The sequence below is a fragment of the Anomaloglossus baeobatrachus genome, chromosome 2 (assembly GCF_048569485.1).
Source record: "Anomaloglossus baeobatrachus isolate aAnoBae1 chromosome 2, aAnoBae1.hap1, whole genome shotgun sequence".
NCBI lineage: Eukaryota > Metazoa > Chordata > Amphibia > Anura > Aromobatidae > Anomaloglossus > Anomaloglossus baeobatrachus.
This window is the reverse complement of record NC_134354.1, coordinates 420,570,983-420,596,315: the sequence shown is the minus strand read 5'-3', so window position 1 is coordinate 420,596,315 and position 25,333 is coordinate 420,570,983. Positions and strand designations below refer to the sequence as shown.

Genomic DNA, 25,333 nt, shown 5'->3' with positions numbered 1-25,333 from the left:
GTGGTAGGGGGATCACAGGACAAGGGATGCGGGGGGTGAGAAGGGTTCAGAGGGCAGGGTTTGGGGGCTGGGAAGTGAAGGGAAAAGATTAGGGTTTGGGGATGATGAAAGGGCTTTCTACAGGTAAGGATGGCAAAGGGTGGCAGTGACGGAAAGTCAGGCGACCTGTCCTGTCCGTCTTTTTGTATCATGAATTGGAAAGACTGCAAGGGGCAGGGGAGGTGCTTGTGCCCAAAAGGAGGAGTTATTCAGATTCATTGCAGTGGGCGGCGGCTGCAAAGCGCACCATTCTTCGTGTTTTTGCTGTGCAAAGCAGCCTTTTCAAGGGTTGGCTTGGGTGACAAAATGTCTTCTGTAGGCGTGGGTTTGTCTCCCTCTCACTCTCTCTCCCTAAGATGTGTCCGGCTGAGGCCAGGGTGCCACTCGAGGCCCAAACCAATTCTGGTTATCGCTTCTCGGCCTTTTGGCTAAGATCAAGTGTAGTCCCTTCATTGGGTTTTCCTTGGTCTTGGCTGGGAGGGGCCCAGGCTTGCACAACCGCCGGCCTCGGGGATTGTTGCGCCTTCTGGTGCTTACGTCCCCTTGTGCTGGTTGGTTCCCGGGCTCGGGGGGCGATCACTCGCGGCACTGTCGCTTTTGTGCGGTGACCGGCGTGCCTTCGGGCAATTATGTAAATATTGGGTGACTTGTCATCCAAACTCGATGGACCGATTTTGGTATGATCGGATTGTCCCTGATGGGATAGCCAACTTAAAAAAAATCTGTTCTTATCAGTTTAATATCTGATACGTCCCCTATCTGGGGACCATATATTAAATGGATTTTTAGAACAGGGAGATGGAAAAAGAGCTTGCTCTGTCCACTCCACGCATTGACCTGGTATTGCAGTACCTCCAGGAACGGTGCACCCCTTCTTAACCCAGTTTCCAAAAGCAGAACTCAATTCACCTGATTCATATTAGCACGATTAACGAATTGAAAGAAAGCAAGCAACTTCATATGCACCTCAATTTGGCCCATTCACTTTTCACTTTTTACTTGCTTTATTCATCCAAATAGCAAACTCATCACCACTCAACTTCACCAACTCTGCTATGTCCCGTGCAGTATCTTGTTCTCAGTCTAATCTAGTTCATGTGCAATTGAATGGAATAGATCCCTTTTGGACAAAGTGGAGTCAGCTGCTGCAGTGACCACAGGTGTGTTGCAACCTGCTGCATAGCCTGATACCGCAATATAAGGAACGTCAAATACTAAGAATGGGTGACCTATGAAAGAATTAGTACTTTCATTAAGTATACTAAACCGGCTAATTGGGAATAGACAAACTGTAAAAAGCCCTCTGAGAAAGCCCCCCCTCTAACCTTTGTTAGTACGCTTTTCTGTGGTCTGCCTGTTGATGTATTTTCCGTTTGAACAGTGCACAACATGAAGAGACGGAACACTGGCGGCTTGTCACAATGCCCCCCGATGACATCACAATAGCGCTGCTGCCTAGAAAGACAGCTGCACAGCAGAAATTGCTCTTTGGGTAGGAGGGTGGGCTAGTGGAAGGAGGGGTCAAGCCGTTTTTTTCCCGGGTGGTAGGGGGATCACAGGACAAGGGATGCGGGGGGTGAGAAGGGTTCAGAGGGCAGGGTTTGGGGGCTGGGAAGTGAAGGGAAAAGATTAGGGTTTGGGGATGATGAAAGGGCTTTCTACAGGTAAGGATGGCAAAGGGTGGCAGTGACGGAAAGTCAGGCGACCTGTCCTGTCCGTCTTTTTGTATCATGAATTGGAAAGACTGCAAGGGGCAGGGGAGGTGCTTGTGCCCAAAAGGAGGAGTTATTCAGATTCATTGCAGTGGGCGGCGGCTGCAAAGCGCACCATTCTTCGTGTTTTTGCTGTGCAAAGCAGCCTTTTCAAGGGTTGGCTTGGGTGACAAAATGTCTTCTGTAGGCGTGGGTTTGTCTCCCTCTCACTCTCTCTCCCTAAGATGTGTCCGGCTGAGGCCAGGGTGCCACTCGAGGCCCAAACCAATTCTGGTTATCGCTTCTCGGCCTTTTGGCTAAGATCAAGTGCTTTTCAGGCAGGAGATCCTAGTTGACGGGCACTCGGGTACCCCTCTCCTTGGCCTGGCAGGATCGTCCACTTCGGTGGGCTTCACCTGCCTGCTGCTTTTGGGGAGAGGGATTAGTCCCAGGGTAACGGGTTGCGATCCCCACCAGCGCTCAGGTGTTCTCTGTACAGAACTCTGGGTGCGCAGGTTGCAAGTGGCGGCAATTTGCATTTGTTGCGTTTTTCCATGGAGGTTGACCCCAACCTCGTGCCTCCCTTTGCGAGGCTGAAAAATACCGTCCGGGTCCACTTTACGGATGGTGGTTCCGATTCTAGGAATTTGGGGTATGTAGTCCAGGACGTGCTCGAGAAACTTCTCCATGTGAGGAAGGAAGAAATTTTGTCCATCCAGGACTACCCCAGACGTGGAGACTATGATGTTACGTTCACAGGAGAAGGGATTTTCAGAGATGTATTGAACAGGGTAAGACAGGTTGAAGATGATCCAGTGTTAAATGGGATCCAGGTTATCGAGCACGTCCTGGATGAGGTAAAAATGGTTGTTGTAAAAATATTCTCACCTTTTGTTACTGCTCCTGAAATCATGTCCTTTTTAGCTATTTATTTCAAGAGTGTTAAGTGTATTGGTAAGATTTTAAATGAATTTAATATATGGACATCTAAATGGAAATTTTTAGTCAAATGCGTAAGGAATCCTTACGTACCGGGTGGGGTGCAGCTCCCACCCGCCCGGTTCAAGATAGGACAAACAAATGGGGATTTTTATTTTTCTGGTATGCCCGCTTATTGTAGGATCTGTGGAAAATATGGCCATGCTAAAGACCATTGTAAGTCAACATGTAGGAATTGTGCTGCTCAGGATCATGAAACAAAAGATTGTAAAAAGGAAAAGAAATGCAGTTTTTGTCAGACCCCTGGTCATTTTTATTTTTCATGTCCTCACAGGTTCCGGGAGGAGGAGCAGAGGGGAAAGCCCAACACATCCGGACAGGAGCCATCAGATCGGACCACCCATCAGGAGGAGGAACAACAACCCGGAGCCTCAGGAGGTGGCGAGAGTGTGCCACCTGACGGTGGCTCCTCCGAGGCTGTGACGGGTAAAAAATCTGACCACAAGAGCTGGCTACATGACCACAGGGAAGGCAAAAGGAGGGCTGAGAAAGATCAAAAAGGTACCGTCGGTAAGACCAAGAGGGAGCGACAAAAGGTCGACACCGAGTCCCACACGCAGTCTGGGTCTCCTAATACCGAGGGTGGTGACTGGTCAGTGGTTTCCCGAAAAAAGAAGAAAGATAGTTCTGTGGGGGCAGTTTGTGGGGAACAGATGGACACGTCTCCGGAAGGGGTTGTGGACGCTGGGCCCCCTCCTGGGGTCCTGGACCCTGTCCCTTCGGGTGGGGTTCGGGACCTTGCTGCCTCCGGGGACTCAGAGGCTCTGCCATGTGCACAACCCCCCACTGTAAGACGACCTTCCTTAGGTCAGGGGGGTGTGGCGGAGCCTCAAGGGGACCCACCTGATACAGACCTAAACGATCAGCCAATGGAGACCCAGCGCGTGGTGCCTGTCAGCCCTCCGAGCTACGCCGATGTAGTGTCGGGTTCTTTTCCAAGTGGTAGTCTTTCCTCCTCCACGGAGTCGCTCATTACGGTCGGATCGATTGAGAGCGAGAGCGCAAATTCGGTGGTCTGATCGGGCTCCTCGGATAGGTAAACTTCTTGCTCTTACTAACCCACTAACCTTTTTTTATGATGGCAGAGCTGAAAGGTATTTCTCTTAATGTAAGAGGCATAAAAACTAAAATAAGAAGAACCGCCCTTTTAAATTTTTTAACATGCCTTACTGCATCAGTGTTCTTTTTACAGGAGTGTAACATCCCAAATAAGATGTCTTATCAAAAATATAAGGAAGAGTGGAAACATGGGCCATCCGTCTGGTCAGGGTCTAATGCCATAGGATCAGCAGGGGTCGCTATACTTTTTAAAGGGGATGTTTTAATTGATTTTATCCAGGAAATTTTACCAGGTCGCATTTTATTGGTTAAAGCTTTTATACATGGTAAAAGATGGCAGTTTTTAAATTTTTATGGGTCACCTGATAAAAATGAGAGAACTGAAATGTTAGAGCTTTTACCTTTATTTATTAATAATTCTGAACCTTTTATTTTGGCAGGCGATTTTAATTGTGTTTTAAAAGGTGAAAACCGGCGTTCCAGTTCTGTAAGTAGAAATTATGACAAAACCTCGGGAATACTAAGTAACATCATAAAAGACGCCAGATTAATTGATGTATATAAAGAGTGTAATAGAGGTAGCCCGGAGGACGCCGGTTTCACCTGGAGCAATGCTATTTGTAGCTCAAGGATAGATTTTATCTTTGGTTCAGACAAAATAATACCTACGAAATGTGAAGTTTTAACCAATATTTTTTCAGATCACAAACTTTTATCTTTTAGTGTCAAAACAAATGAAAACAAGAAGTGTGGTAAGAAAACTTGGAAAATGAATGTGTCCCTTTTAAATGACCCACAGATTTTATCAGATTTTATTACATTTTATCAAAAATGTAGGAGGGATAAAAGCCCTAATCTTTCTATAAGTGCATGGTGGGAGAGGATGAAGGTAAAAATAAGAGATTTTTTTATTAAAAAAAGTATACATAAAGCCAAAGAAAGATATGAGGTGTATAAAGCCCTAAATACCCGGTTACAGACATTGATTAAATTTAAAGATAATGGTTTGGAGGTGGATAATGATATTTTAAAATTAAAAGAGGAAATAGCAAAATGGATAGAGCAAAAAGGTAAAGAAATTATTTTCCGCTCCAGAGTCAAAAATATAGAAAAAGATGAAAAATGCTCCCGTTATTTCTTCATGAAAAATAAAAAGGAAAAGGTAATATTTGATAATATTGATGGGGAAAAGAATATAACAACTATGTTGGGAAAAGTGGAGGAATATTTTACTAATCTTTTTAATGAGAAAACAGTTGATCAAAATTTACTGAATGATTCATTAGAAGAACTAAACTGTGTTTTAGACCCGACCTCCCAAGAGTTTTTATCCCAAGTTTTAACCCATCAAGAGATTTTAGAAACTATTAAGAGTTTTAAAAGCGGTAAAGTTCCTGGTCCTGATGGCATCCCCATAGAGTTTTATGTGAGTTTTTATGACATTTTAAAAGATGATTTGTTTTCTCTTTTTACTGAGGTTTTTAACAATAAGATTTTACTTAATTCATGGAAGAAAGGAGAAGTCTCATTGTTATTCAAAAAAGGTGACAAATCAAAGCTGGAGAATTGGAGGCCCATTACCCTTCTAAACTGTGATTATAAAATAATGGCCAAAATCTGTGCAAATCGACTTAAAACGGTAATTAGCAAAATTGTGCATTCAAACCAAGTATGCAGAGTGCCAGGAAGGAGTATATGGGATAACCTGAATCTAGTAAAAGATTGTATGGAGGATGTCAAGAGCAGAAAAGGGAAAATGGCGATTTTATCAATTGATTTTGAAAAAGCATTTGATCGTGTCTCACATTTTTACCTTTTTAAAGTTTTAGAAAAGATGGGCATACCAGACGGGTTTTTATTATCTCTTAAGGCGTTTTATACTGATTGCACAAGTAAGATTTTAGTAAATGGTTTTAAGTCACAGGATGTGCTTTTAAAATCAGGGGTGAAGCAGGGGTGCCCCTTGTCCCCACTACTTTTTATCTGTGCACTTGAACCCTTACTGTGTGCTATACGGCGAGATGAGAGGATCCGTGGTGTACCTCTACCTGGGGGCAAAGGAGTGGAGGCCAAGGTAGTAGGTTACATGGATGACGTGGCATTCCTCTGTCGTGACGCCCCTTCGCTGACAAGAGCTATTGATCGTATTCAACCCTTTTGTTTGTCCTCAGGTTTTAAGATAAATTTTAATAAATGTAATATTTTAAATGTGGGGGGAATGCTTTTAACTGATGTTTCCATTGCTGTAACTGAGTCCCTTACTATTTTAGGTGTAACATTCAGTGAGCAAAATGATGGTGGTAGTAGTTGGGACTCAGTTGCTCAGAAAGTTAATATGAAAATATGCATGTGGAACATGAGAAAACTGACAATGGAGGGTAAAGTATTGATTTTAAAAATGGTGATTTTACCCCTTTTATTGTATCTCAGTCTTGTTTTCCCCCCACCTGTGAATGTTTTAAAGAAAATTACTAAAAATTGTTTTACCTTTTTCTGGGGCTCTAAAATGGAGAAGCTGAAAAGAGAGATTGTCATAAAACAAAAGACAAATGGTGGTAAAGATTTTCCTGATTTTAATAGGTTTCTTTTAATCCATTTTTTCTGTTACTGTTTTAATGCCATTTTTAAAGATCACTATTGGTCCTATTTTATGCGTTTTAACACAGGTTTTTTTATGAGAAAGTTTGGATGGTTTGAAATTGTTTTATCTCTCCCCCATGCTTTTAACCTGCCAGCGCATTATGAGATTTTAAGGAAAATAGTGTCTGATTTTAGCCTAAGTAAGAAAAAAGTAGAGGAATTAACTAATAGTAAGAAACTAATAAAGGAACTACGTAATGATGAGGCAATATGCAGTATTAACAGATTTGATGATGATAAAAGTAAATGTATTTGGAAATTAATTAGTGTCTTTTATCTTTTTAATGAACAGAGAGATCTGGCTTGGAGCTGTGCGCACCAGTGTCTTCCTTGCCGGGCATTCCAGTATAGAAGAGGATTTGTGAGGTCTGCCATCTGCCCAAGATCCGGATGCCAAGAACAAGAGACTGTAAAGCATATATTATGGACTTGTTGGTTTGCAAAACGGTTCTGGAGAAGACTTTGCCCCCTGTTGGAAAAGATGGCAGGCCTCAAGGACTTGGACTATCATGCCATATTGTACGGACTTGTGGAATGCCCAACACCGGACCAAAAAATAATGGCTTGGAAGACACTGAACTGTGCCAAGTCAGCTCTCTGGAAAGCACGGAACATTGCTATTTTTAAACAAGATATTTTATCAGTGAATGATGTTTTAAAATTATGTATTAGCGAAATGTATATTTATTTTTTAATTGACAAGAAAAAGGACGTAACTGTGTCCAAAAAATGGCTTGCCAGCCAATGGAATTCTTTCATTTAAATGTTTGTACATGTTTTATTGCTTTTACATATATGTTATTATAAATTTCATTCGCTGTAAATCTTGTTAAATTTTAAAATAAACTGGTTTTACCCCTAAGAGGGGGTAGCCAAATTAAAAAAAAAATCTGTTCTTATCAGTTTAATATCTGATACGTCCCCTATCTGGGGACCATATATTAAATGGATTTTTAGAACAGGGAGATGGAAAAAGAGCTTGCTCTGTCCACTCCACGCATTGACCTGGTATTGCAGTACCTCCAGGAACGGTGCACCCCTTCTTAACCCAGTTTCCAAAAGCAGAACTCAATTCACCTGATTCATATTAGCACGATTAACGAATTGAAAGAAAGCAAGCAACTTCATATGCACCTCAATTTGGCCCATTCACTTTTCACTTTTTACTTGCTTTATTCATCCAAATAGCAAACTCATCACCACTCAACTTCACCAACTCTGCTATGTCCCGTGCAGTATCTTGTTCTCAGTCTAATCTAGATCATGTGCAATTGAATGGAATAGATCCCTTTTGGACAAAGTGGAGTCAGCTGCTGCAGTGACCACAGGTGTGTTGCAACCTGCTGCATAGCCTGATACCGCAATATAAGGAACGTCAAATACTAAGAATGGGCGACCTATGAAAGAATTAGTACTTTCATTAAGTATACTAAACCGGCTAATTGGGAATAGACAAACTGTAAAAAGCCCTCTGAGAAAGCCCCCCCTCTAACCTTTGTTAGTACGCTTTTCTGTGGTCTGCCTGTTGATGTATTTTCCGTTTGAACAGTGCACAACATGAAGAGACGGAACACTGGCGGCTTGTCACAATGCCCCCCGATGACATCACAATAGCGCTGCTGCCTAGAAAGACAGCTGCACAGCAGAAATTGCTCTTTGGGTAGGAGGGTGGGCTAGTGGAAGGAGGGGTCAAGCCGTTTTTTTCCCGGGTGGTAGGGGGATCACAGGACAAGGGATGCGGGGGGTGAGAAGGGTTCAGAGGGCAGGGTTTGGGGGCTGGGAAGTGAAGGGAAAAGATTAGGGTTTGGGGATGATGAAAGGGCTTTCTACAGGTAAGGATGGCAAAGGGTGGCAGTGACGGAAAGTCAGGCGACCTGTCCTGTCCGTCTTTTTGTATCATGAATTGGAAAGACTGCAAGGGGCAGGGGAGGTGCTTGTGCCCAAAAGGAGGAGTTATTCAGATTCATTGCAGTGGGCGGCGGCTGCAAAGCGCACCATTCTTCGTGTTTTTGCTGTGCAAAGCAGCCTTTTCAAGGGTTGGCTTGGGTGACAAAATGTCTTCTGTAGGCGTGGGTTTGTCTCCCTCTCACTCTCTCTCCCTAAGATGTGTCCGGCTGAGGCCAGGGTGCCACTCGAGGCCCAAACCAATTCTGGTTATCGCTTCTCGGCCTTTTGGCTAAGATCAAGTGTAGTATCTGTTCTTATCAGTTTAATATCTGATACGTCCCCTATCTGGGGACCATATATTAAATGGATTTTTAGAACAGGGAGATGGAAAAAGAGCTTGCTCTGTCCACTCCACGCATTGACCTGGTATTGCAGTACCTCCAGGAACGGTGCACCCCTTCTTAACCCAGTTTCCAAAAGCAGAACTCAATTCACCTGATTCATATTAGCACGATTAACGAATTGAAAGAAAGCAAGCAACTTCATATGCACCTCAATTTGGCCCATTCACTTTTCACTTTTTACTTGCTTTATTCATCCAAATAGCAAACTCATCACCACTCAACTTCACCAACTCTGCTATGTCCCGTGCAGTATCTTGTTCTCAGTCTAATCTAGATCATGTGCAATTGAATGGAATAGATCCCTTTTGGACAAAGTGGAGTCAGCTGCTGCAGTGACCACAGGTGTGTTGCAACCTGCTGCATAGCCTGATACCGCAATATAAGGAACGTCAAATACTAAGAATGGGCGACCTATGAAAGAATTAGTACTTTCATTAAGTATACTAAACCGGCTAATTGGGAATAGACAAACTGTAAAAAGCCCTCTGAGAAAGCCCCCCCTCTAACCTTTGTTAGTACGCTTTTCTGTGGTCTGCCTGTTGATGTATTTTCCGTTTGAACAGTGCACAACATGAAGAGACGGAACACTGGCGGCTTGTCACAATGCCCCCCGATGACATCACAATAGCGCTGCTGCCTAGAAAGACAGCTGCACAGCAGAAATTGCTCTTTAGGTAGGAGGGTGGGCTAGTGGAAGGAGGGGTCAAGCCGTTTTTTTCCCGGGTGGTAGGGGGATCACAGGACAAGGGATGCGGGGGGTGAGAAGGGTTCAGAGGGCAGGGTTTGGGGGCTGGGAAGTGAAGGGAAAAGATTAGGGTTTGGGGATGATGAAAGGGCTTTCTACAGGTAAGGATGGCAAAGGGTGGCAGTGACGGAAAGTCAGGCGACCTGTCCTGTCCGTCTTTTTGTATCATGAATTGGAAAGACTGCAAGGGGCAGGGGAGGTGCTTGTGCCCAAAAGGAGGAGTTATTCAGATTCATTGCAGTGGGCGGCGGCTGCAAAGCGCACCATTCTTCGTGTTTTTGCTGTGCAAAGCAGCCTTTTCAAGGGTTGGCTTGGGTGACAAAATGTCTTCTGTAGGCGTGGGTTTGTCTCCCTCTCACTCTCTCTCCCTAAGATGTGTCCGGCTGAGGCCAGGGTGCCACTCGAGGCCCAAACCAATTCTGGTTATCGCTTCTCGGCCTTTTGGCTAAGATCAAGTGTAGTCCCTTCATTGGGTTTGCCTTGGTCTTGGCTGGGAGGGGCCCGGGCTTGCACAACCGCCGGCCTCGGGGATTGTTGCGCCTTTTGGTGCTTACGTCCCCTTATGGCTGGTGGTTCCTGGGCTCGGGAGGCGATCACCTGCGGCACTGCGCTTTTGTGTGGTGGCCGATGACCGTTTTCTGAAATTTGCGGATGAAATCTCATCTGTTCTTATCAGTTTAATATCTGATACGTCCCCTATCTGGGGACCATATATTAAATGGATTTTTAGAACAGGGAGATGGAAAAAGAGCTTGCTCTGTCCACTCCACGCATTGACCTGGTATTGCAGTACCTCCAGGAACGGTGCACCCCTTCTTAACCCAGTTTCCAAAAGCAGAACTCAATTCACCTGATTCATATTAGCACGATTAACGAATTGAAAGAAAGCAAGCAACTTCATATGCACCTCAATTTGGCCCATTCACTTTTCACTTTTTACTTGCTTTATTCATCCAAATAGCAAACTCATCACCACTCAACTTCACCAACTCTGCTATGTCCCGTGCAGTATCTTGTTCTCAGTCTAATCTAGATCATGTGCAATTGAATGGAATAGATCCCTTTTGGACAAAGTGGAGTCAGCTGCTGCAGTGACCACAGGTGTGTTGCAACCTGCTGCATAGCCTGATACCGCAATATAAGGAACGTCAAATACTAAGAATGGGCGACCTATGAAAGAATTAGTACTTTCATTAAGTATACTAAACCGGCTAATTGGGAATAGACAAACTGTAAAAAGCCCTCTGAGAAAGCCCCCCCTCTAACCTTTGTTAGTACGCTTTTCTGTGGTCTGCCTGTTGATGTATTTTCCGTTTGAACAGTGCACAACATGAAGAGACGGAACACTGGCGGCTTGTCACAATGCCCCCCGATGACATCACAATAGCGCTGCTGCCTAGAAAGACAGCTGCACAGCAGAAATTGCTCTTTGGGTAGGAGGGTGGGCTAGTGGAAGGAGGGGTCAAGCCGTTTTTTTCCCGGGTGGTAGGGGGATCACAGGACAAGGGATGCGGGGGGTGAGAAGGGTTCAGAGGGCAGGGTTTGGGGGCTGGGAAGTGAAGGGAAAAGATTAGGGTTTGGGGATGATGAAAGGGCTTTCTACAGGTAAGGATGGCAAAGGGTGGCAGTGACGGAAAGTCAGGCGACCTGTCCTGTCCGTCTTTTTGTATCATGAATTGGAAAGACTGCAAGGGGCAGGGGAGGTGCTTGTGCCCAAAAGGAGGAGTTATTCAGATTCATTGCAGTGGGCGGCGGCTGCAAAGCGCACCATTCTTCGTGTTTTTGCTGTGCAAAGCAGCCTTTTCAAGGGTTGGCTTGGGTGACAAAATGTCTTCTGTAGGCGTGGGTTTGTCTCCCTCTCACTCTCTCTCCCTAAGATGTGTCCGGCTGAGGCCAGGGTGCCACTCGAGGCCCAAACCAATTCTGGTTATCGCTTCTCGGCCTTTTGGCTAAGATCAAGTGTAGTATCTGTTCTTATCAGTTTAATATCTGATACGTCCCCTATCTGGGGACCATATATTAAATGGATTTTTAGAACAGGGAGATGGAAAAAGAGCTTGCTCTGTCCACTCCACGCATTGACCTGGTATTGCAGTACCTCCAGGAACGGTGCACCCCTTCTTAACCCAGTTTCCAAAAGCAGAACTCAATTCACCTGATTCATATTAGCACGATTAACGAATTGAAAGAAAGCAAGCAACTTCATATGCACCTCAATTTGGCCCATTCACTTTTCACTTTTTACTTGCTTTATTCATCCAAATAGCAAACTCATCACCACTCAACTTCACCAACTCTGCTATGTCCCGTGCAGTATCTTGTTCTCAGTCTAATCTAGATCATGTGCAATTGAATGGAATAGATCCCTTTTGGACAAAGTGGAGTCAGCTGCTGCAGTGACCACAGGTGTGTTGCAACCTGCTGCATAGCCTGATACCGCAATATAAGGAACGTCAAATACTAAGAATGGGCGACCTATGAAAGAATTAGTACTTTCATTAAGTATACTAAACCGGCTAATTGGGAATAGACAAACTGTAAAAAGCCCTCTGAGAAAGCCCCCCCTCTAACCTTTGTTAGTACGCTTTTCTGTGGTCTGCCTGTTGATGTATTTTCCGTTTGAACAGTGCACAACATGAAGAGACGGAACACTGGCGGCTTGTCACAATGCCCCCCGATGACATCACAATAGCGCTGCTGCCTAGAAAGACAGCTGCACAGCAGAAATTGCTCTTTGGGTAGGAGGGTGGGCTAGTGGAAGGAGGGGTCAAGCCGTTTTTTTCCCGGGTGGTAGGGGGATCACAGGACAAGGGATGCGGGGGGTGAGAAGGGTTCAGAGGGCAGGGTTTGGGGGCTGGGAAGTGAAGGGAAAAGATTAGGGTTTGGGGATGATGAAAGGGCTTTCTACAGGTAAGGATGGCAAAGGGTGGCAGTGACGGAAAGTCAGGCGACCTGTCCTGTCCGTCTTTTTGTATCATGAATTGGAAAGACTGCAAGGGGCAGGGGAGGTGCTTGTGCCCAAAAGGAGGAGTTATTCAGATTCATTGCAGTGGGCGGCGGCTGCAAAGCGCACCATTCTTCGTGTTTTTGCTGTGCAAAGCAGCCTTTTCAAGGGTTGGCTTGGGTGACAAAATGTCTTCTGTAGGCGTGGGTTTGTCTCCCTCTCACTCTCTCTCCCTAAGATGTGTCCGGCTGAGGCCAGGGTGCCACTCGAGGCCCAAACCAATTCTGGTTATCGCTTCTCGGCCTTTTGGCTAAGATCAAGTGTAGTATCTGTTCTTATCAGAACAAACTGAGCTAGCTACACTTGACGAGATACGATCAGGGAGACGAGCTCCGAAGCCCAGCCGAGACCGGAAGAGGGAGATCGGACGGAAGAAGAGCTTGGCAGAAAGAAGCAAGAAGACGAAGCCTCGGAGAAGACTTGGGGAGACCAGAGGAACTTCGAGGAGGAACACAGCGGGAGAAGACACCCGGAGAAGAATCCAAGATCCAGCTCCGGGAACTCAAGCAGGAACCAGCCATGGCAAGCAAGCCAGAGAAGGCAGCCAAGAAGGCTCAGGACCCAGGGACCTCCAGGAAGGCTCATCCAGAGGCTTCTTCGGCCCAAGAGGCCCCTACCTCCGACGCCAGCCAGCCGGAGGGAGCCCGGACGCTGCCTGAAAAGGCTCCAACCCTGGAGCCTTGGATGCGGCAGACGGTCGCCCTGAAGCTAAAGGCGGTGGATGGTAGGTTGCCGGACATGTCCAGCGACGTGTTCTGCAAGAAGATGATTCTGGATCAGGGCTTCTCCAGGGCGGAAACCCTGAGTGTCCAGACCTTCATGACTGGCATTTTTCTGGTAACCTTTGCCACGGTGAATGCCTGCAGGAGATACTGGGAGGCGATGAACGCAGCGATGCCGGACTCCCCTTTTCATTCTTTTTTAGGATCCTGTCCTATACAGAGGGATGAAAAGAGGATCACGGTCTCCATGCGGAACCCGCACACCCCAGGAAGAGACATCTCCACGTTCCTGGGACGTCTCTGCACAGTGGTGAGGGAGCCATCCCACATCCTTAACGGCAACGGATTCTGGACGGGTAAGTGGTCAGTAACCGTTCGACTCTACAGGGAACCAGCATCCGAGGATGGTCTCCAGCACCTGCCCCCGACATTCTCTCTGGGAAACTCCTTTGGTCTCATCTACTACCCGGACATGCCACACAACTGCAGGAAATGTGGCGGGAAAGGGCATTCGATGAAGACCTGCAAGGAGGACGCCTGCAGGGTTTGCCGGGTGACGGGACACAGCTCCAAGGACTGCCCAAAGAAGAAGACTTGCAACCTATGTGGACAGGTGGACCACCTTTACAAGGACTGCCCACAGCGGGAGAAATCCTGGGCAAGGGTTGCCGCGGCGACCCAGTATCGGGTAGTCACAGCTTCGTCGACCAAGGCAGCTACGACCAAGGCCACAGAGGCCAAGGACAAGGCGGCCAAGAACCCGGCGACCGTGGCTCCAGCCGATGCCCCAGCAGCCACGGAGTCCAGGAAAAAGAAGGGTAAGAAAACTGTTGCCCCCTCCCTGGTCCCCCCCCCTGTCACCCCTGTCCAAACCCCTCCCCCCCCGGCCAACCCTACTGAGGATTCCACTACCTCCACCTCATTCCCCTACTCCTCAGTTGGTCTCCTCACCCCCCCCCCAAAGCCCACTCTCCCTCCCCAGACCATGAGAGCAGAGGGCCTCAGCACTCTTGCACTTTTCACCGAGGAGGATTTTCCAGCTCTTGTCTCCTCAGGTACAGGCCAAAGGAAAAGGAAGGTGGAAGATAGTCCTGTCGCAGAACCTTCCAAGCTGTTCATTGTGGACCTCAATCCACCCCAGGAAGAGGAGGATGGCCTCCTCCCAGAACCGGACGTGTTGGAGCAGATGGTGGAGTCCCTTGTGGCCGAAGAAGAAATGGAGGAGTCGGAAGCCACTGAGGCACCATCCCTGCTCGATCAGCTAGAAGAAGAGGGTCTGCTGGAGATACCCTTACCAGCAGGTGCCAAAGAGGAAGAACCGCCCGACCGGAGTGGTAACTAAGGCACACCGCCTGCTCTAACTTTCTCTTTCCTCCAATGACTGCTAACATTAACATCTTTTCCATTAATGTTAGGAGCATCAGAGACAAGTTCCGACGTCAGACAATTTTTGCGTTCCTTAACACTCAGTCTAGTGATGTATTTTTCCTGCAGGAATGCTCCCTTCCCTCCTCTAGGTCCTTCAACCATCTGGCCAGGGAGTGGACCCATGGCCCATCCTACTGGTCTGGCGGGGGCGACTGTAGGTCCGCGGGGGTCGCCGTGCTGATCAGGGGAAGCGCCTTCACATTGGACTCTGTTCAGGAAATCGTCTGCGGCAGGTTACTGCTCGTGGATGGCACCTGGGCGGGAGAACCTGTCAGGTTCATCAATGTGTATGCTTCTCCTGTGAAGAGCGATCGACTGGAGCTCCTCCAAGCCCTGCGCCCTCAGCTCGCTACCGCCAGGACGGTAGTGATGGCCGGGGATTTCAACTGCCCGATTGAGGAGGATGGACGCAGTTCTGGAACGGCTGCCAAGTTGGACGTCACATCCAAACTGCTCATTGAGATGGTGACCGAAGCCTCTCTTGTGGACGTTGTTGGCTCCATCGGACACGGATCTGTGAACTATTCATGGTGCCGATCCGATGGCTCGCTGCGTTCCAGGATTGACTTTGTGTTTACCTCTCGGGCGGTTGGGCGGAGTGGGCACTCGATGGTCCCCTGCTTCTTCTCTGACCACAGAGCCATTCACTTTCAAGGTGTGCTGGGCCATGGCTTCCCCATTGGCCCGGGCTCCTGGAAGCTGAACTGCTCTCTGCTGGAAAAGGGTGAGATTCTGGAGGAGCTTAGAGCTGCCTACTCCACGTGGCGGGCCTACAAGGCGGGCTTCCAGTCTGTTTCTGACTGGTGGGAATACGTTAAACTCGAGTTCCGTTTCTTCTTTCAGGCAAAGAGTCAACAACAGGCGTGTCTGAAGAGGAGGGACTTCAGGAGACTCCAGCGTGAGCTGCGTTCCCTGCAGGACCTTCTTCGATGCGGCTGGGACGTGAGAGAGGAGCTGGAGGAGACTAAGAGGAGCCTGAAAAGGCACTTCGAGGAGGAGTCCGAGCGAATTGTCTTCCGTTCCAAAGTGGAGAACCTGGAGAAGGGTGAGAAATGTAACTCGTTCTTTTTCAGGAAACTCCACGCCGGTCACACGCCCATGAATGAACTACGAGACGAGAGTGGAAGCATGCGACGCGGGAAAGAGAATGTGATGAAGGTCGTCAGCGACTTCTACAGCGAACTCTACGCCCGCAAGACTACTGACCCCGAGGCCGCCGATAAGTTCCTGTCAGGTATCACTAACCATCTTGACCCTGCAGACGCGGCGGCCATGGACGTTCCTCTGACGGTGGACGAGCTGCTCTCGGCCGCCAAATCCTTTAGTTCTGGCAGGACACCGGGCAGTGACGGCCTCCCAGCAGAGCTCTATGTAGCGCTGGGAGACCTAATCTGTCCGGACCTGTTAGGGCTGTATGAGGAGATGGTGGTGGAGGGCAGAATGCCTCCATCTCTGAGGGAAGGAATGGTCACGATCCTGTACAAGCGTAAAGGAGAGAGGTGCGACCTGAAGAATTGGCGTCCCATCACCCTTCTGAATGTCGACTACAAGATCCTGGCCAAGACGATGGCAACGAGACTGAAGACGGTTATCGGACGGATCATCCACCCGGATCAGACCTGCGGCATCCCCGGACGTCGCATCGCAGACAGCCTGGCTCTCATGCGGGACACGGTCGAGTACATCAAAGCCTGCCGGGTGCACGCAGCCCTGATCTCGTTGGATCAGGAAAAGGCCTTCGACCGTGTTTCCCATGAGTTCCTGGGCAAAGCTCTGCACAGGTTAGGTTTGGGTAACATGTTTTGTTTGTATGTCCAACTAATGTATTTTGATATTCACAGCTCGGTGTTGGTAAACGGCTGGAAGACTGACCCCTTCCCGGTCCTCTCAGGGGTCAGACAAGGCTGTCCTCTGTCACCTCTTCTTTTTGTTTGTGTTATAGAACTCTTTGCAGAGGCTATCCGGCGGAATGGAGAGATCAGAGGGATCACCGCACCAGGACCAGAACGCTTCGAGGTCAAGTGCTCGCTCTACATGGACGACGTGACCGTCTTCTGCGCGGACCGGCGCTCAGTCGACACCCTCGTCCAGACCTGTGAGACCTTCGGACGGGCTTCGGGAGCCAAAGTCAACTGCGGGAAGTCGGAAGCCATGCTCTTCGGGGACTGGCAGCCGGCCTCTTCCGCCCCCTTCCCTTTCAGCATCCAGCCGGATTTCATCAAGGTTCTTGGAGTCTGGTTCGGGAAGGAAGGAGCAGCCCTCAAGTCCTGGGAGGAACGCTTGACCAAGATCACCCAACGGATCGGTCTGTGGAGCCTCAGACGCCTCACCTGCGAGGGCAAAGCACTGGTCCTGCGTAACGAGGTACTGCCCGTGCTGCAGTACACGGCCCAGGCCTGGCCCCCCCTTGCCACCGTGTGCAGGGCCATTACCAGGACGGTGTTTCGTTTTGTCTGGGGATCCAAGATGGACAGAGTAAAGCGGAGCATCATGTACAAGGATCCTCGCAAGGGTGGGAAGGGCGTACCCGATATCCCCACCCTCCTGCGATCCTCCTTCGTATGTGACTGCGTTCGCCGAACTCTGCGAGTCAAGAGAGGTTCCGCGGGTGGGTCCATGTCTCGCTTCTTCCTGCTCCCCCTTTGGAGACGGTTAGGCTGGGACAAGTGGGACAGCTCCTTCCCCTACAACTGGACGGCGCCATGGTTCTACGGAGACGTGGTTCGGTTTGTGAGGGAACACCAACTGGAGGGACTCAAGCCTGATTTGTGGAAGCCAAAGACTATCCACAAACTCATCAGAGCCAAGGACGAAATGGAGAACATTCCAGGACTTCATCACGACACACTGGAGACTGTTTGGACAAACGTGTCATCGGCTGGATTGACCAACGGGCACAAGGACTTGTCATGGATGGCGATACAGGGCGGACTGCCCGTCCGGTCATTCATGCATGCCCGGAACCTGTGCAAAACCCGGTACTGCCCAAGGTGCCCCTTCGTGGAGGAAACATCGCTGCATGCCTTTTGGGACTGCCGTTTCGCACAGCGCCTGTTGGTTGCCCTGGAGGATGACCTGAGGAACTCCGTCCCCAGAGGGAGCCTATCGTACCATTCCGTACTTTATGGACTCTTCCCTGGGACTCACACCGTTGGAGCCATCCAGGAGGCTTGGCGCCTTATGAACTGCTTTAAGGACGCTATTTGGGTCGCCAGGAACCGGCTCATCTTGAAGAGGGAGAGGATGTCTATCCAGGATTGCCGCAGGCTGATCCACAGCCTGCTCAGAGACTATTCCATCATGGACAGTCCGGACGACAGCGCCGAGGAGGAGGTTTAGACCTCTTCCATGCCCCCTCCCTCCTTTTCCCGTTATGTGCGTCTTTCAATAAAGCTTCGGGCCTGTGATTTCCCCACCCTATCCCCCTTTTCCCCTACCCCCATCCCCCAATCGCCGGTTCGTCGTTATTTATTGTCTAACTTTTTCTTTCAGCTTGAGTGTTATGGATAAGCATAGGAGCGTGATGTATAGTTTAGTGCGTCGTACTCTATGGCTATGTAAGAAGGATTGTATATTTCTGTGTGTACGGGGCTGCGGCACTGTACACGGTTTGTTACCTATTTGTGAGTAGTGCAGGATAATAAAGATGCTGTTAAATCAAAAAATCTGTTCTTATCAGAACAAACTGAGCTAGCTACACTTGACGAGATACGATCAGGGAGACAAGCTCCGAAGCCCAGCCGAGACCGAAAGAGGGAGATCGGACGGAAGAAGAGCTTGGCAGAAAGAAGCAAGAAGACGAAGGCTCGGAGAAGACTTGGGGAGACCAGAGGAACTTCGAGGAGGAACACAGCGGGAGAAGACACCCGGAGAAGAATCCAAGATCCAGCTCCGGGAACTCAAGCAGGAACCAGCCATGGCAAGCAAGCCAGAGAAGGCAGCCAAGAAGGCTCAGGACCCAGGGACCTCCAGGAAGGCTCATCCAGAGGCTTCTTCGGCCCAAGAGGCCCCTACCTCCGACGCCAGCCAGCCGGAGGGAGCCCGGACGCCGCCTGAAAAGGCTCCAACCCTGGAGCCTTGGATGCGGCAGACGGTCGCCCTGAAGCTGAAGGCGGTGGATGGTAGGTTGCCGGACATGTCCAGCGACGTGTTCTGCAAGAAGATGATTCTGGATCAGGGCTTCTCCAGGGCGGAAACCCTGAGTGTCCAGACCTTCATGACTGGCATTTTTCTGGTAACCTTTGCCACGGTGAATGCCTGCAGGAGATACTGGGAGGCGATGAACGCAGCGATGCCGGACTCCCCTTTTCATTCTTTTTTAGGATCCTGTCCTATTCAGAGGGATGAGAAGAGGATCACGGTCTCCATGCGGAACCCGCACACCCCAGGAAGAGACATCTCCACGTTCCTGGGACGTCTCTGCACAGTGGTGAGGGAGCCATCCCACATCCTTAACGGCAACGGATTCTGGACGGGTAAGTGGTCAGTAACCATTCGACTCCACAGGGAACCAGCATCCGAGGATGGTCTCCAGCACCTGCCCCCGACATTCTCTCTGGGAAACTCCTTTGGTCTCATCTACTACCCGGACATGCCACACAACTGCAGGAAGTGTGGCGGGAAAGGGCATTCGATGAAGACCTGCAAGGAGGACGCCTGCAGGGTTTGCCGGGTGACAGGACACAGCTCCAAGGACTGCCCAAAGAAGAAGACTTGCAACCTATGTGGACAGGCGGACCACCTTTACAAGGACTGCCCACAGCGGGAGAAATCCTGGGCAAGGGTTGCCGCGGCGACCCAGTATCGGGTAGTCACAGCTTCGTCGACCAAGGCAGCTACGACCAAGGCCACAGAGGCCAAGGACAAGGCGGCCAAGAACCCAGCGACCGTGGCTCCAGCCGATGCCCCAGCAGCCACGGAGTCCAGGGAAAAGAAGGGTAAGAAAACTGTTGCCCCCTCCCTGGCCCCCCCCCCTGTCACCCCTGTCCAAACCCCTCCCCCCCCGGCCAACCCTACTGAGGATTCCACTACCTCCACCTCATTTCCCTACTCCTCAGTTGGTCTCCTCACCCCCCCCCCAAAGCCCACTCTCCCTCCCCAGACCATGAGAGCAGAGGGCCTCAGCACTCTTGCACTTTTCACCGAGGAGGATTTTCCAGCTCTTGTCTCCTCAGGTACAGGCCAAAGGAAAAGGAAGGTGGAAGATAGTCCTGTCGCAGAACCTTCCAAGCTGTTCATTGTGGACCCCAATCCACCCCAGGAAGAGGAGGATGGCCTCCTCCCAGAACCGGACGTGTTGGAGCAGATGGTGGAGTCCCTTGTGGCCGAAGAAGAAATGGAGGAGTCGGAAGCCACTGAGGCACCATCCCTGCTCGATCAGCTAGAAGAAGAGGGTCTGCTGGAGATACCCTTACCAGCAGGTGCCAAAGAGGAAGAACCGCCCGACCGGAGTGGTAACTAAGGCACACCGCCTGCTCTAACTTTCTCTTTCCTCCAATGACTGCTAACATTAACATCTTTTCCATTAATGTTAGGAGCATCAGAGACAAGTTCCGACGTCAGACAATTTTTGCGTTCCTTAACACTCAGTCTAGTGATGTATTTTTCCTGCAGGAATGCTCCCTTCCCTCCTCTAGGTCCTTCAACCATCTGGCCAGGGAGTGGACCCATGGCCCATCCTACTGGTCTGGCGGGGGCGACTGTAGGTCCGCGGGGGTCGCCGTGCTGATCAGGGGAAGCGCCTTCACATTGGACTCTGTTCAGGAAATCGTCTGCGGCAGGTTACTGCTCGTGGATGGCACCTGGGCGGGAGAACCTGTCAGGTTCATCAATGTGTATGCTTCTCCTGTGAAGAGCGATCGACTGGAGCTCCTCCAAGCCCTGCGCCCTCAGCTCGCTACCGCCAGGACGGTAGTGATGGCCGGGGATTTCAACTGCCCGATTGAGGAGGATGGACGCAGTTCTGGAACGGCTGCCAAGTTGGACGTCACATCCAAACTGCTCATTGAGATGGTGACCGAAGCCTCTCTTGTGGACGTTGTTGGCTCCATCGGACACGGATCCGTGAACTATTCATGGTGCCGATCCGATGGCTCGCTGCGTTCCAGGATTGACTTTGTGTTTACCTCTCGGGCGGTTGGGCGGAGTGGGCACTCGATGGTCCCCTGCTTCTTCTCTGACCACAGAGCCATTCACTTTCAAGGTGTGCTGGGCCATGGCTTCCCCATTGGCCCGGGCTCCTGGAAGCTGAACTGCTCTCTGCTGGAAAAGGGTGAGATTCTGGAGGAGCTTAGAGCTGCCTACTCCACGTGGCGGGCCTACAAGGCGGGCTTCCAGTCTGTTTCTGACTGGTGGGAATACGTTAAACTCGAGTTCCGTTTCTTCTTTCAGGCAAAGAGTCAACAACAGGCGTGTCTGAAGAGGAGGGACTTCAGGAGACTCCAGCGTGAGCTGCGTTCCCTGCAGGACCTTCTTCGATGCGGCTGGGACGTGAGAGAGGAGCTGGAGGAGACTAAGAGGAGCCTGAAAAGGCACTTCGAGGAGGAGTCCGAGCGAATTGTCTTCCGTTCCAAAGTGGAGAACCTGGAGAAGGGTGAGAAATGTAACTCGTTCTTTTTCAGGAAACTCCACGCCGGTCACACGCCCATGAATGAACTACGAGACGAGAGTGGAAGCATACGACGCGGGAAAGAGAATGTGATGAAGGTCGTCAGCGACTTCTACAGCGAACTCTACGCCCGCAAGACTACTGACCCCGAGGCCGCCGATAAGTTCCTGTCAGGTATCACTAACCATCTTGACCCTGCAGACGCGGCGGCCATGGACGTTCCTCTGACGGTGGACGAGCTGCTCTCGGCCGCCAAATCCTTTAGTTCTGGCAGGACACCGGGCAGTGACGGCCTCCCAGCAGAGCTCTATGTAGCGCTGGGAGACCTAATCTGTCCGGACCTGTTGGGGCTGTATGAGGAGATGGTGGTGGAGGGCAGAATGCCTCCATCTCTGAGGGAAGGAATGGTCACGATCCTGTACAAGCGTAAAGGAGAGAGGTGCGACCTGAAGAATTGGCGTCCCATCACCCTTCTGAATGTCGACTACAAGATCCTGGCCAAGACGATGGCAACGAGACTGAAGACGGTTATCGGACGGATCATCCACCCGGATCAGACCTGCGGCATCCCCGGACGTCGCATCGCAGACAGCCTGGCTCTCATGCGGGACACGGTCGAGTACATCAAAGCCCGCCGGGTGCACGCAGCCCTGATCTCGTTGGATCAGGAAAAGGCCTTCGACCGTGTTTCCCATGAGTTCCTGGGCAAAGCTCTGCACAGGTTAGGTTTGGGTAACATGTTTTGTTTGTATGTCCAACTAATGTATTTTGATATTCACAGCTCGGTGTTGGTAAACGGCTGGAAGACTGACCCCTTCCCGGTCCTCTCAGGGGTCAGACAAGGCTGTCCTCTGTCACCTCTTCTTTTTGTTTGTGTTATAGAACTCTTTGCAGAGGCTATCCGGCGGAATGGAGAGATCAGAGGGATCACCGCACCAGGACCAGAACGCTTCGAGGTCAAGTGCTCGCTCTACATGGACGACGTGACCGTCTTCTGCGCGGACCGGCGCTCAGTCGACACCCTCGTCCAGACCTGTGAGACCTTCGGACGGGCTTCGGGAGCCAAAGTCAACTGCGGGAAGTCGGAAGCCATGCTCTTCGGGGACTGGCAGCCGGCCTCTTCCGCCCCCTTCCCTTTCAGCACCCAGCCGGATTTCATCAAGGTTCTTGGAGTCTGGTTCGGGAAGGAAGGAGCAGCCCTCAAGTCCTGGGAGGAACGCTTGACCAAGATCACCCAACGGATCGGTCTGTGGAGCCTCAGACGCCTCACCTGTGAGGGCAAAGCACTGGTCCTGCGTAACGAGGTACTGCCCGTGCTGCAGTACACGGCCCAGGCCTGGCCCCCCCTTGCCACCGTGTGCAGGGCCATTACCAGGACGGTGTTTCGTTTTGTCTGGGGATCCAAGATGGACAGAGTAAAGCGGAGCATCATGTACAAGGATCCTCGCAAGGGTGGGAAGGGCGTACCCGATATCCCCACCCTCCTGCGATCCTCCTTCGTATGTGACTGCGTTCGCCGAACTCTGCGAGTCAAGAGAGGTTCCGCGGGTGGGTCCATGTCTCGCTTCTTCCTGCTCCCCCTTTGGAGACGGTTAGGCTGGGACAAGTGGGACAGCTCCTTCCCCTACAACTGGACGGCGCCATGGTTCTACGGAGACGTGGTTCGGTTTGTGAGGGAACACCAACTGGAGGGACTCAAGCCTGATTTGTGGAAGCCAAAGACTATCCACAAACTCATCAGAGCCAAGGACGAAATGGAGAACATTCCAGGACTTCATCACGACACACTGGAGACTGTTTGGACAAACGTGTCATCGGCTGGATTGACCAACGGGCACAAGGACTTGTCATGGATGGCGATACAGGGCGGACTGCCCGTCCGGTCATTCATGCACGCCCGGAACCTGTGCAAAACCCGGTACTGCCCAAGGTGCCCCTTCGTGGAGGAAACATCGCTGCACGCCTTTTGGGACTGCCGTTTCGCACAGCGCCTGTTGGTTGCCCTGGAGGATGACCTGAGGAACTCCGTCCCCAGAGGGAGCCTATCGTACCATTCCGTACTTTATGGACTCTTCCCTGGGACTCACACCGTTGGAGCCATCCAGGAGGCTTGGCGCCTTATGAACTGCTTTAAGGACGCTATTTGGGTCGCCAGGAACCGGCTCATCTTGAAGAGGGAGAGGATGTCTATCCAGGATTGCCGCAGGCTGATCCACAGCCTGCTCAGAGACTATTCCATCATGGACAGTCCGGACGACAGCGCCGAGGAGGAGGTTTAGACCTCTTCCATGCCCCCTCCCTCCTTTTCCCGTTATGTGCGTCTTTCAATAAAGCTTCGGGCCTGTGACTTCCCCACCCTATCCCCCTTTTCCCCTACCCCCATCCCCCAATCGCCGGTTCGTCGTTATTTATTGTCTAACTTTTTCTTTCAGCTTGAGTGTTATGGATAAGCATAGGAGCGTGATGTATAGTTTAGTGCGTCGTACTCTATGGCTATGTAAGAAGGATTGTATATTTCTGTGTGTACGGGGCTGCGGCACTGTACACGGTTTGTTACCTTTTTGTGAGTAGTGCATGATAATAAAGATGCTGTTAAATCAAAAAAATCTGTTCTTATCAGTTTAATATCTGATACGTCCCCTATCTGGGGACCATATATTAAATGGATTTTTAGAACAGGGAGATGGAAAAAGAGCTTGCTCTGTCCACTCCACGCATTGACCTGGTATTGCAGTACCTCCAGGAACGGTGCACCCCTTCTTAACCCAGTTTCCAAAAGCAGAACTCAATTCACCTGATTCATATTAGCACGATTAACGAATTGAAAGAAAGCAAGCAACTTCATATGCACCTCAATTTGGCCCATTCACTTTTCACTTTTTACTTGCTTTATTCATCCAAATAGCAAACTCATCACCACTCAACTTCACCAACTCTGCTATGTCCCGTGCAGTATCTTGTTCTCAGTCTAATCTAGATCATGTGCAATTGAATGGAATAGATCCCTTTTGGACAAAGTGGAGTCAGCTGCTGCAGTGACCACAGGTGTGTTGCAACCTGCTGCATAGCCTGATACCGCAATATAAGGAACGTCAAATACTAAGAATGGGCGACCTATGAAAGAATTAGTACTTTCATTAAGTATACTAAACCGGCTAATTGGGAATAGACAAACTGTAAAAAGCCCTCTGAGAAAGCCCCCCCTCTAACCTTTGTTAGTACGCTTTTCTGTGGTCTGCCTGTTGATGTATTTTCCGTTTGAACAGTGCACAACATGAAGAGACGGAACACTGGCGGCTTGTCACAATGCCCCCCGATGACATCACAATAGCGCTGCTGCCTAGAAAGACAGCTGCACAGCAGAAATTGCTCTTTGGGTAGGAGGGTGGGCTAGTGGAAGGAGGGGTCAAGCCGTTTTTTTCCCGGGTGGTAGGGGGATCACAGGACAAGGGATGCGGGGGGTGAGAAGGGTTCAGAGGGCAGGGTTTGGGGGCTGGGAAGTGAAGGGAAAAGATTAGGGTTTGGGGATGATGAAAGGGCTTTCTACAGGTAAGGATGGCAAAGGGTGGCAGTGACGGAAAGTCAGGCGACCTGTCCTGTCCGTCTTTTTGTATCATGAATTGGAAAGACTGCAAGGGGCAGGGGAGGTGCTTGTGCCCAAAAGGAGGAGTTATTCAGATTCATTGCAGTGGGCGGCGGCTGCAAAGCGCACCATTCTTCGTGTTTTTGCTGTGCAAAGCAGCCTTTTCAAGGGTTGGCTTGGGTGACAAAATGTCTTCTGTAGGCGTGGGTTTGTCTCCCTCTCACTCTCTCTCCCTAAGATGTGTCCGGCTGAGGCCAGGGTGCCACTCGAGGCCCAAACCAATTCTGGTTATCGCTTCTCGGCCTTTTGGCTGAGATCAGGTGCAGAGCTTCACTGTTTTGTGCTTGGTTTTGGCTGGAAGGTGCTCGAGGTACCCGGCTCCTTGGCCTGGGGGGATCGTCTCACCTCAAGGTGGGACTTCACCCCCCTGCTGCTATTAGGGAGCCGGATTAGTCCTCGGGCAACGAGCGGTGATCCCCCGGCGAAAGGCCGAGCCCGTGAGAAACGGTAGGCTTTTTGTCAAGT

At 50.1% G+C, this 25,333-nt stretch overlaps 4 non-coding genes and 3 pseudogenes across 4 annotated transcripts; all 7 read left to right on the top strand.

The window, feature by feature from the left end:
• The first annotated feature begins 706 nt into the window (after nt 1-706).
• LOC142292555 (U2 spliceosomal RNA) lies at nt 707-913 on the top strand (annotated as a pseudogene).
• A 6,360-nt stretch (nt 914-7,273) lies between these two features.
• On the top strand, nt 7,274-7,470 carry LOC142292444 (U2 spliceosomal RNA). The gene has a single exon (XR_012750606.1). It is a non-coding gene; the product is annotated as a U2 spliceosomal RNA (small nuclear RNA).
• A 1,114-nt stretch (nt 7,471-8,584) lies between these two features.
• On the top strand, nt 8,585-8,775 carry LOC142293267 (U2 spliceosomal RNA). The gene has a single exon (XR_012751242.1). It is a non-coding gene; the product is annotated as a U2 spliceosomal RNA (small nuclear RNA).
• Nucleotides 8,776-10,094: 1,319 nt separating this feature from the next.
• Nucleotides 10,095-10,279, top strand: LOC142293260 (U2 spliceosomal RNA). The gene has a single exon (XR_012751236.1). It is a non-coding gene; the product is annotated as a U2 spliceosomal RNA (small nuclear RNA).
• Nucleotides 10,280-11,393: 1,114 nt separating this feature from the next.
• On the top strand, nt 11,394-11,584 carry LOC142293255 (U2 spliceosomal RNA). The gene has a single exon (XR_012751231.1). It is a non-coding gene; the product is annotated as a U2 spliceosomal RNA (small nuclear RNA).
• A 1,114-nt stretch (nt 11,585-12,698) lies between these two features.
• LOC142292696 (U2 spliceosomal RNA) lies at nt 12,699-12,788 on the top strand (annotated as a pseudogene).
• A 10,990-nt stretch (nt 12,789-23,778) lies between these two features.
• LOC142293121 (U2 spliceosomal RNA) lies at nt 23,779-23,984 on the top strand (annotated as a pseudogene).
• The last annotated feature ends 1,349 nt before the right edge of the window (nt 23,985-25,333 follow it).